The sequence below is a fragment of the Diorhabda carinulata genome, unplaced genomic scaffold (assembly GCF_026250575.1).
Source record: "Diorhabda carinulata isolate Delta unplaced genomic scaffold, icDioCari1.1 Dcau_42, whole genome shotgun sequence".
NCBI lineage: Eukaryota > Metazoa > Arthropoda > Insecta > Coleoptera > Chrysomelidae > Diorhabda > Diorhabda carinulata.
Window position 1 is genome coordinate 10,001 of NW_026613987.1, and position 12,500 is coordinate 22,500.

A 12,500-nucleotide genomic window follows, 5' to 3' on the forward strand; every position below is an offset into this window, starting at 1 on the left:
AGCTAATTTCGTAATACTTTGCTTTTCATAATTATTACTATTTTCATACAACTTTTATATAATACACCTCGTACGTTCATACATCGAGCGACGATCTAATTTCATAATACTTTTTTTCTTTATCGTTAATATTTTCATAACACTTTTATGTCATACACCTCGGACGACTTCTACATACAAAACATCTCCATTCAACTTCACATATCATCTTTCTCGACAAGTTCCTATATCGAGCGGAATTAAATTTCATAATACTTGTTTTTCATTATTATTTCTATTTTCATACAACTTTTATATAATACACCTCGTACGTTCATACATCGAGCGGCCATCTAATTTCATAATACTTTTTTCCGTTATTGTTAATATTTTCATAACACTTTTATATAATATACCTCGAACGGCTTCTACATAAAAAAAATTTCCATTCAATTTACACAATTCAACTTTTTCGACAAGTTGCTATATCCTGCCGACCAGACACCAAACTTAATACGGTTTTATAGACACTAGCGCCCTCTGCCGGCCAGTCACCGAACTTAACACGGTTTAATAGACACTAGCGCCCTCTGCCGGCCAGTCACCGAACTTAACACGGTTTAATAGACACTAGCGCCCTCTGCCGGCCAGAAGACAAACCAAACACAGTTTTATAGACACTAGCGCCCTCTGCCGGCCAGACGACAAACTGAACACGGTTTTATAGACACTAGCGCCCTCTGCCGGAGAGACGACAAACTAAACACATTTTTATAGAGACTAGCGCCCTCTGCCGGCCAGAAGACAAACCAAACACAGTTTTATAGACACTAGCGCCCTCTGCCGGCCAGACGACAAACTGAACACGGTTTTATAGACACTAGCGCCCTCTGCCGGCCAGTCACCAAACTTAGGTAGTTTCGTAATACTTTGTTTTTCATAATTATTACTATTTTCATAAAACTTTTATATAATACACCTCGTACGTTCATACATCGAGCGGCCATCTAATTTCATAATACTTTTTTCCGTTATTGTTAATATTTTCATAACACTTTTATATAATATACCTCGAACGGCTTCTACATAAAAAAAATTTCCATTCATTTTACACAATTCAACTTTTTCGACAAGTTCCTATATCCTGCCGACCAGACACCAAATTTAACACGGTTTTATAGACACTAGCGCTCTCTGCCGGCCAGTCACCGAACTTAACACTGTTTTATAGACACTAGCGCCCTCTGCCGGCCAGTGACCGAACTTAACACGGTTTAATAGACACTAGCGCCCTCTGCCGGCCAGACGACAAACTGAACACGGTTTTATAGACACTAGCGCCCTCTGCCGGCCAGACGACAAACTAAACACCTTTTTATAGACACTAGCGCCCTCTGCCGGAGAGACGACAAACTAAACACCTTTTTATAGACACTAGCGCCCTCTGCCGGCCAGTCACCGAACTTAACACGGTTTAATAGACACTAGCGCCCTCTGCCGGCCAGAAGACAAACTAAACACCGTTTTATAGACACTAGCGCCCTCTGCCGGCCAGTCACCGAACTTAGCTAATTTCGTAATACTTTGCTTTTCATAATTATTACTATTTTCATACAACTTTTATATAATACACCTCGTACGTTCATACATCGAGCGGCGATCTAATTTCATAATACTTTTTTTCCTTATGGTTAATATTTTCATAACACTTTTATGTCATACACCTCGGACGACTTCTACATACAAAACATCTCCATTCAACTTCACAAATCATCTTTCTCGACAAGTTCCTATATCGAGCGAAATTTAATTTCATAATACTTGTTTTTCATTATTATTTCTATTTTCATACAACTTTTATATAATACACCTCGTACGTTCATACATCGAGCGGCGATCTAATTTCATAATACTTTTTTTCTTTATCGTTAATATTTTCATAACACTTTTATGTCATACACCTCGGACGACTTCTACATACAAAACATCTCCATTCAACTTCACAAATCATTTTTCTCGACAAGTTCTTATATCGAGCGGAATTAAATTTCATAATACTTGTTTTTCATTATTATTTCTATTTTCATACAACTTTTATATTATACACCTCGTACGTTCATACATCGAGCGGCCATCTAATTTCATAATACTTTTTTCCGTTATTGTTAATATTTTCATAACACTTTTATATAATATACCTCGAACGGCTTCTACATAAAAAAAATTTCCATTCAATTTACACAATTCAACTCTTTCGACAAGTTCCTATATCCTGCCGACCAGACACCAAACTTAATAGGGTTTTATAGACACTAGCGCCCTCTGCCGGCCAGTCACCGAACTTAACACTGTTTTATAGACACTAGCGCCCTCTGCCGGAGAGACGACAAACTGAACACGGTTTTATAGATACTAGCGCCCTCTGCCGGAGAGACGACAAACTAAACACCTTTTTATAGACACTAGCGCCCTCTGCCGGAGAGACGACAAACTGAACACGGTTTTATAGATACTAGCGCCCTCTGCCGGCCAGTTACCGAACTTAACACGGTTTAATAGACACTAGCGCCCTCTGCCGGCCAGAAGACAAACCAAACACAGTTTTATAGACACTAGCGCCCTCTGCCGGAGAGACGACAAACTAAACACTTTTTTATAGACACTAGCGCCCTCTGCCGGCCAGTCACCGAACTTAACACGGTTTAATAGACACTAGCGCCCTCTGCCGGCCAGAAGACAAACTAAACACAGTTTTATAGACACTAGCGCCCTCTGCCGGCCAGACGACAAACTGAACACGGTTTTATAGACACTAGCGCCCTCTGCCGGAGAGACGACAAACTAAACACATTTTTATAGACACTAGCGCCCTCTGCCGGCCAGTCACCGAACTTAACACGGTTTAATAGACACTAGCGCCCTCTGCCGGCCAGACGACAAACTGAACACGGTTTTATAGACACTAGCGCCCTCTGCCGGAGAGACGACAAACTAAACACATTTTTATAGACACTAGCGCCCTCTGCCGGCCAGTCACCGAACTTAACACGGTTTAATAGACACTAGCGCCCTCTGCCGGCCAGACGACAAACTGAACACGGTTTTATAGACACTAGCGCCCTCTGTTGGAGAGACGACAAACTAAACACATTTTTATAGACACTAGCGCCCTCTGCCGGCCAGAAGACAAACTAAACACCGTTTTATAGACACTAGCGCCCTCTGCCGGCCAGTCACCAAACTTAGGTAATTTCCCAATACTTTGCTTTTCATAATTATTACTATTTTCATACAACTTTTATATAATACACCTCGTACGTTCATACATCGAGCGGCCATCTAATTTCATAATACTTTTTTCCGTTATTGTTAATATTTTCATAACACTTTTATATAATATACCTCGAACGGCTTCTACATAAAAAAAATTTCCATTCAATTTACACAATTCAACTTTTTCGACAAGTTCCTATATCCTGCCGACCAGACACCAAACTTAATACGGTTTTATAGACACTAGCGCCCTCTGCCGGCCAGACGACAAACTGAACACATTTTTATAGACACTAGCGCCCTCTGCCGGTCAGTCACCAAACTTAGGTAATTTCGTAATACTTTGTTTTTCATAATTATTACTATTTTCATAAAACTTTTATATAATACACCTCGTACGTTCATACATCGAGCGGCGATCTAATTTCATAATACTTTTTTTCTTTATCGTTAATATTTTCATAACACTTTTATGTCATACACCTCGGACGACTTCTACATACAAAACATCTCCATTCAACTTCACAAATCATCTTTCTCGACAAGTTCCTATATCGAGCGGAATTAAATTTCATAATACTTGTTTTTCATTATTATTTCTATTTTCATACAACTTTTATATAATACACCTCGTACGTTCATACATCGAGCGGCGATCTAAATTCATAATACTTTTTTTCCTTATTGTTAATATTTTCATAACACTTTTATGTCATACACCTCGAACGGCTTCTACATAAAAAAAATTTCCATTCAATTTACACAATTCAACTTTTTCGACAAGTTCCTATATCCTGCCGACCAGACACCAAACTTAATACGGTTTTATAGACACTAGCGCCCTCTGCCGGCCAGTCACCGAACTTAACACTGTTTTATAGACACTAGCGCCCTCTGCCGGAGAGACGACAAACTAAACACCTTTTTATAGACACTAGCGCCCTCTGCCGGCCAGTCACCGAACTTAACACGGTTTAATAGACACTAGCGCCCTCTGCCGGCCAGAAGACAAACTAAACACCGTTTTATAGACACTAGCGCTCTCTGCCGGCCAGTCACCGAACTTAGCTAATTTCGTAATACTTTGCTTTTCATAATTATTACTATTTTCATACAACTTTTATATAATACACCTCGTACGTTCATACATCGAGCGACGATCTAATTTCATAATACTTTTTTTCTTTATCGTTAATATTTTCATAACACTTTTATGTCATACACCTCGGACGACTTCTACATACAAAACATCTCCATTCAACTTCACATATCATCTTTCTCGACAAGTTCCTATATCGAGCGGAATTAAATTTCATAATACTTGTTTTTCATTATTATTTCTATTTTCATACAACTTTTATATAATACACCTCGTACGTTCGTACATCGAGCGGCCATCTAATTTCATAATACTTTTTTCCGTTATTGTTAATATTTTCATAACACTTTTATATAATATACCTCGAACGGCTTCTACATAAAAAAAATTTCCATTCAATTTACACAATTCAACTTTTTCGACAAGTTGCTATATCCTGCCGACCAGACACCAAACTTAATACGGTTTTATAGACACTAGCGCCCTCTGCCGGCCAGTCACCGAACTTAACACGGTTTAATAGACACTAGCGCCCTCTGCCGGCCAGAAGACAAACTAAACACAGTTTTATAGACACTAGCGCCCTCTGCCGGCCAGACGACAAACTGAACACATTTTTATAGACACTAGCGCCCTCTGCCGGTCAGTCACCAAACTTAGGTAATTTCGTAATACTTTGTTTTTCATAATTATTACTATTTTCATAAAACTTTTATATAATACACCTCGTACGTTCATACATCGAGCGGCGATCTAATTTCATAATACTTTTTTTCTTTATCGTTAATATTTTCATAACACTTTTATGTCATACACCTCGGACGACTTCTACATACAAAACATCTCCATTCAACTTCACAAATCATCTTTCTCGACAAGTTCCTATATCGAGCGGAATTAAATTTCATAATACTTGTTTTTCATTATTATTTCTATTTTCATACAACTTTTATATAATACACCTCGTACGTTCATACATCGAGCGGCGATCTAAATTCATAATACTTTTTTTCCTTATTGTTAATATTTTCATAACACTTTTATGTCATACACCTCGAACGGCTTCTACATAAAAAAAATTTCCATTCAATTTACACAATTCAACTTTTTCGACAAGTTCCTATATCCTGCCGACCAGACACCAAACTTAATACGGTTTTATAGACACTAGCGCCCTCTGCCGGCCAGTCACCGAACTTAACACTGTTTTATAGACACTAGCGCCCTCTGCCGGAGAGACGACAAACTAAACACCTTTTTATAGACACTAGCGCCCTCTGCCGGCCAGTCACCAAACTTAGGTAATTTCGTAATACTTTGTTTTTCATAATTATTACTATTTTCATAAAACTTTTATATAATACACCTCGTACGTTCATACATCGAACGGCGATCTAATTTCATAATACTTTTTTTCTTTATCGTTAATATTTTCATAACACTTTTATGTCATACACCTCGGACGACTTCTACATACAAAACATCTCCATTCAACTTCACAAATCATCTTTCTCGACAAGTTCCTATATCGAGCGGAATTAAATTTCATAATACTTGTTTTTCATTATTATTTCTATTTTCATACAACTTTTATATAATACACCTCGTACGTTCATACATCGAGCGGCCATCTAATTTCATAATACTTTTTTTCCTTATTGTTAATATTTTCATAACACTTTTATGTGATAGATACACCTCGGACGGCTTTTAAATACAAAACATCTCCACTCAATTTTCACAAATCATCTTTTTCGACAAATTGCTATATCGAGCGGAATTTAATTTCATAATACTTGTTTTTCATTATTATTTCTATTTTCATACAACTTTTATATAATACACCTCGTACGTTCATACATCGAGCGGCGATCTAAATTCATAATACTTTTTTTCCTTATTGTTAATATTTTCATAACACTTTTATGTCATACACCTCGGACGACTTCTACATACAAAACATCTCCATTCAACTTCACAAATCATCTTTCTCGACAAGTTCCTATATCGAGCGGAATTAAATTTCATAATACTTGTTTTTCATTATTATTTCTATTTTCATACAACTTTTATATAATACACCTCGTACGTTCATACATCGAGCGGCGATCTAATTTCATAATACTTTTTTTCCTTATGGTTAATATTTTCATAACACTTTTATGTCATACACCTCGGACGACTTCTACATACAAAACATCTCCATTCAACTTCACAAATCATCTTTCTCGACAAGTTCCTATATCGAGCGGAATTAAATTTCATAATACTTGTTTTTCATTATTATTTCTATTTTCATACAACTTTTATATAATACACCTCGTACGTTCATACATCGAGCGGCGATCTAATTTCATAATACTTTTTTTCCTTATTGTTAATATTTTCATAACACTTTTATGTCATACACCTCGGACGGCTTTTAAATACAAAACATCTCCACTCAATTTTCACAAATCATCTTTCTCGACAAATTGCTATATCGAGCGGAATTTAATTTCATAATACTTGTTTTTCATTATTATTTCTATTTTCATACAACTTTTATATAATACACCTCGTACGTTCATACATCGAGCGGCCATCTAATTTCATAATACTTTTTTTCCTTATTGTTAATATTTTCATAACACTTTTATGTGATAGATACACCTCGGACGGCTTTTAAATACAAAACATCTCCACTCAATTTTCACAAATCATCTTTTTCGACAAATTGCTATATCGAGCGGAATTTAATTTCATAATACTTGTTTTTTATTATTATTTCTATTTTCATACAACTTTTATATAATACACCTCGTACGTTCATACATCGAGCGGCCATCTAATTTCATAATACTTTTTTTCCTTATTGTTAATATTTTCATAACACTTTTATGTGATAGATACACCTCGGACGGCTTTTAAATACAAAACATCTCCACTCAATTTTCACAAATCATCTTTTTCGACAAATTGCTATATCGAGCGGAATTTAATTTCATAATACTTGTTTTTCATTATTATTTCTATTTTCATACAACTTTTATATAATACACCTCGTACGTTCATACATCGAGCGGCGATCTAAATTCATAATACTTTTTTTCCTTATGGTTAATATTTTCATAACATTTTTATGTCATACACCTCGGACGACTTCTACATACAAAACATCTCCATTCAACTTCACAAATCATCTTTCTCGACAAGTTCCTATATCGAGCGGAATTTAATTTCATAATACTTGTTTTTCATTATTATTTCTATTTTCATACAACTTTTATATAATACACCTCGTACGTTCATACATCGAGCGGCCATCTAATTTCATAATACTTTTTTTCCTTATTGTTAATATTTTCATAACACTTTTATGTGATAGATACACCTCGGACGGCTTCTAAATACAAAACATGTAATTTCATAATACTTCTTTTTAATATTCACAATACATCTTTTATATATTTTCACTATACATCTTTATTAATGTTAATGTAGAAGGCGTACCGTTGTACAGCGCACATATATGTGTGGTGTATCGAAGTTGACGTCTCGTTAAATTCTAATAAACTCGTTATAATTTACGTAAAGACGTTGTTTCGGTCATTCCACATCGGTGGATTATATAGTTTTCTGAAAGGGTCCCCGTTCTCCTCCAATATATTAACGTATATTGCTAGCGGTTCCCTTTTTAGATATTATATCAATTTATCCACAAATTAAATATCTATTGCGAGATCGCGAATTTAGCTAGCGTTCTATCGTGAGCGATTCATATGCGATCGTCTATGAAAAATATATATTATATTACACTTTTATATATATAATACACAATATTTGCGATAACTCTCATTATTCCGTGCGAGAATAAAAATTTCGTTCATTATTACCTAATGTATAAACCATGTCGCTTACAATCTAGCGAAGGGTAGAGATAATGTCGAAATTGTAGCCCGGTCGACGTAATCATCTAATTTTTCTCATTTCGATTAAATTTAGATAGATTTATAGTCGATTCGGTGAAATTTTATAAAATAAGAAAAAATATAAATAAAGCGTGGCGCTGAAAATTATATATTTTCAATAATAAGCGCAGCAAACACGCAAAAGAAAAAGTAAATAACAATGTGTTTATACACGAATATAGATGATTATTATATTATGTATAAATATAAAGTATATATGTAATATAAAAAACATCATCATAATTTATCCTCTTTTGGATATTGTTATTAAAACTTTTTCGATAATAGTTTTTTATTATAAAATATATATATATATATATAATAATAATAGTAATAATATATATTATATATATTATAAAACACAGTTCCCTGGTTGATCCTGCCAGTAGTCATATGCTTGTCTCAAAGATTAAGCCATGCATGTCTCAGTACAAGCCAAATTAAGGTGAAACCGCGAAAGGCTCATTAAATCAGTTATGGTTCCTTAGATCGTACCCACATTTACTTGGATAACTGTGGTAATTCTAGAGCTAATACATGCAAACAGAGTTCCGACCGGAGACGGAAGGAGCGCTTTTATTAGATCAAAACCAATCGGTGGCGGGCTTGCTCGTCATCGTACAATTTGGTGACTCTGAATAACTTTTCGCTGATCGCACGGTCTCGCACCGGCGACGCATCTTTCAAATGTCTGCCTTATCAACTGTCGATGGTAGGTTCTGCGCCTACCATGGTTGTAACGGGTAACGGGGAATCAGGGTTCGATTCCGGAGAGGGAGCCTGAGAAACGGCTACCACATCCAAGGAAGGCAGCAGGCGCGCAAATTACCCACTCCCGGCACGGGGAGGTAGTGACGAAAAATAACGATACGGGACTCATCCGAGGCCCCGTAATCGGAATGAGTACACTCTAAACCCTTTAACGAGGATCAATTGGAGGGCAAGTCTGGTGCCAGCAGCCGCGGTAATTCCAGCTCCAATAGCGTATATTAAAGTTGTTGCGGTTAAAAAGCTCGTAGTCGAATCTGTGTCCCACGCCGCTGGTTCATCGTACGCGGTGTTAACTGGCGTGTCGTGGGACGTCCTGCCGGTGGGCTTAGCTCGCAAGGGCGGCCCAACTCAATCCCGCCGCGGTGCTCTTGACTGAGTGTCGAGGTGGGCCGGCACGTTTACTTTGAACAAATTAGAGTGCTTAAAGCAGGCCAAAATTTTGCCTGAATACTGTGTGCATGGAATAATGGAATAGGACCTCGGTTCTATTTTGTTGGTTTTCGGAACCCCGAGGTAATGATTAATAGGAACGGATGGGGGCATTCGTATTGCGACGTTAGAGGTGAAATTCTTGGATCGTCGCAAGACGGACAGAAGCGAAAGCATTTGCCAAAAACGCTTTCATTGATCAAGAACGAAAGTTAGAGGTTCGAAGGCGATCAGATACCGCCCTAGTTCTAACCATAAACGATGCCAGCTAGCGATCCGCCGACGTTCCTCCGATGACTCGGCGGGCAGCTTCCGGGAAACCAAAGCTTTTGGGTTCCGGGGGAAGTATGGTTGCAAAGCTGAAACTTAAAGGAATTGACGGAAGGGCACCACCAGGAGTGGAGCCTGCGGCTTAATTTGACTCAACACGGGAAACCTCACCAGGCCCGGACACCGGAAGGATTGACAGATTGAGAGCTCTTTCTTGATTCGGTGGGTGGTGGTGCATGGCCGTTCTTAGTTGGTGGAGCGATTTGTCTGGTTAATTCCGATAACGAACGAGACTCTAGCCTGCTAACTAGGCGTATTTCGACATCCCAAAGGCCCGTCGGTATTGAGTTTCGGCTCTTGCCGTTCGCGGTTTTTACTGTCGGCGTACAAATAATTCTTCTTAGAGGGACAGGCGGCTTCTAGCCGCACGAGATTGAGCAATAACAGGTCTGTGATGCCCTTAGATGTTCTGGGCCGCACGCGCGCTACACTGAAGGAATCAGCGTGTCCTCCCTGGCCGAGCGGCCCGGGTAACCCGCTGAACCTCCTTCGTGCTAGGGATTGGGGCTTGCAATTGTTCCCCATGAACGAGGAATTCCCAGTAAGCGCGAGTCATAAGCTCGCGTTGATTACGTCCCTGCCCTTTGTACACACCGCCCGTCGCTACTACCGATTGAATGATTTAGTGAGGTCTTCGGACTGAGCGCGGTGGCGTTTCGGCGTCGCCGATGCTTCGGAAAGATGACCAAACTTGATCATTTAGAGGAAGTAAAAGTCGTAACAAGGTTTCCGTAGGTGAACCTGCGGAAGGATCATTACAGAGTATTTGTTCGTTTTTAAACAAAAAAAAAAAAAAACGAAATCAAGTCTGTATTAATTGTAAAAGAGAATTTTCTTCTACAAAATTATCGAACTCTTCAAAAGAAATTTATATATGTTATAAATTATATATATATATATATATATATATTATAGATGTATATATATTGAAATCTTTTTTTAATTTTTACAAAATTCGAACAAGTTTCGAATAAAATTAAAAAAAAAAAGATAAATATAATTCATACGTCTATAAAAATATATTTACATATATAAATTTTTCCAATAAAAATATAACGAAAAATTTTTATCATAGTTTATAGAAGGCGTCGACGACGATGACGACACAACAATAACAACATATGTATTATTATATATTATAACGATTGACGGAACGATCATTAACAAAATTTCTTGTTAACTAAAAACGTTCTGATAAAGAATCGTTATTATAATAAACGAAAAATATATAGTTTATTGAAACGTCGTCTGTTGTCGTGTGTGTGTGTCTATATTTTTATGGATAAATTTTATTTCGTTTATTATATTATTACCTAAGTTTTTTATCGTTTGAAGGTAATACAAGAAAATATCGACAAGATTATATGTGATGATTATGTTATTGAGACATTTTCATCCGGGTACCTAAACGAAATTTAAGCACATGTCGATTCTATCGATATGTATAAAAATTCGTTTTAGAAATAATATTTTATGTATTATTTCGAAGGTGTTCGAAGATTTACGCCCGACCGTCGAAATTTGTATAAAACTTTCAAGATAAAAAAAAAACTGTAATAATATAAAGAGGAGGAATATATCGTGCGAGATATCTGTCTATGCGCGCCTCGTTTGTAATAAAACATGTGCAGCGGTTAAAATTTATCAGATATATCAAAGTACGATATTATAATTTCTCTAAAAGTTTCGAATAATTACCATTTATTATAATATATATATATATGTATATATATATATATATATATATAAAAAATGTCGTTATATAAATTTTCTATACGCGTATAAGATATTATAATAATATTATTAATTTAATAATTATCAAATATTAAAAATACGACGAATAGAATATGAGAAAACGACATAATAATAAAATGATTACCCTGAACGGTGAATCACTTGGCTCGTGGGTCGATGAAGAACGCAGCTAATTGCGCGTCAACTTGTGAACTGCAGGACACATGAACATCGACATTTCGAACGCACATTGCGGTCCTCGGATACTCGTTCCCGGACCACTCCTGACTGAGGGTCGTATCAATTTAAAAGACTGCTTAGAATTTAAAATTTTTCTATTTATTAAAGAAAAATAATGCCTAAGCGTGTTGGATGTGAAACAATAACGCACACTAATTAAGAAAAAACACATGCACATACAAACTTGTGCGTATTTTTTTTGTATTTGTGCGGCATCCTAAAGTGCGAAAAGCAGCGTAAATTTTTATAGAAAAAGTTACGCAATTTTTGAACACAACCCGCTATACCATAAATTAATCGTGTATTTATATGAAATACATAAAATTTGTTTGGTAGAGAGTTATATTTATATATAATATATATATATATATTATACATATATACGACGTATATATAGTCGATAAATAAGTGTGTGTATATATAATATATTTATGATAAAATGATAACGCGGTCGTCGTGTCCGAGAGAAATAATAAAGTTTCGAAGACTGGACGTCTGACCAGTGTTTTATTTATATCATTTATACACACGGTATATCGACAAAATATATGAATTATATATATTAAAAATATTATATATGTATAAAGGCTGGTGGTGTGTTGCTGATGCTGATGCTGATGCTGATGCTGCTGCTGCTGCCGACTCTTTAAATAAAAACAAATAATGTTATATTTCATATGAGAGATGATATTATT

The 12,500-nt window shown here is 36.3% G+C and overlaps 2 non-coding genes across 2 annotated transcripts; both read left to right on the plus strand.

Annotated features, from left to right (window-relative positions):
- The first annotated feature begins 8,667 nt into the window (after nucleotides 1-8,667).
- Nucleotides 8,668-10,589, plus strand: LOC130903350 (small subunit ribosomal RNA). Its single transcript, XR_009060719.1, has one exon. It is a non-coding gene; the product is annotated as a small subunit ribosomal RNA (ribosomal RNA).
- Nucleotides 10,590-11,707: 1,118 nt separating this feature from the next.
- LOC130903349 (5.8S ribosomal RNA) lies at nucleotides 11,708-11,863 on the plus strand. The gene has a single exon (XR_009060718.1). It is a non-coding gene; the product is annotated as a 5.8S ribosomal RNA (ribosomal RNA).
- The last annotated feature ends 637 nt before the right edge of the window (nucleotides 11,864-12,500 follow it).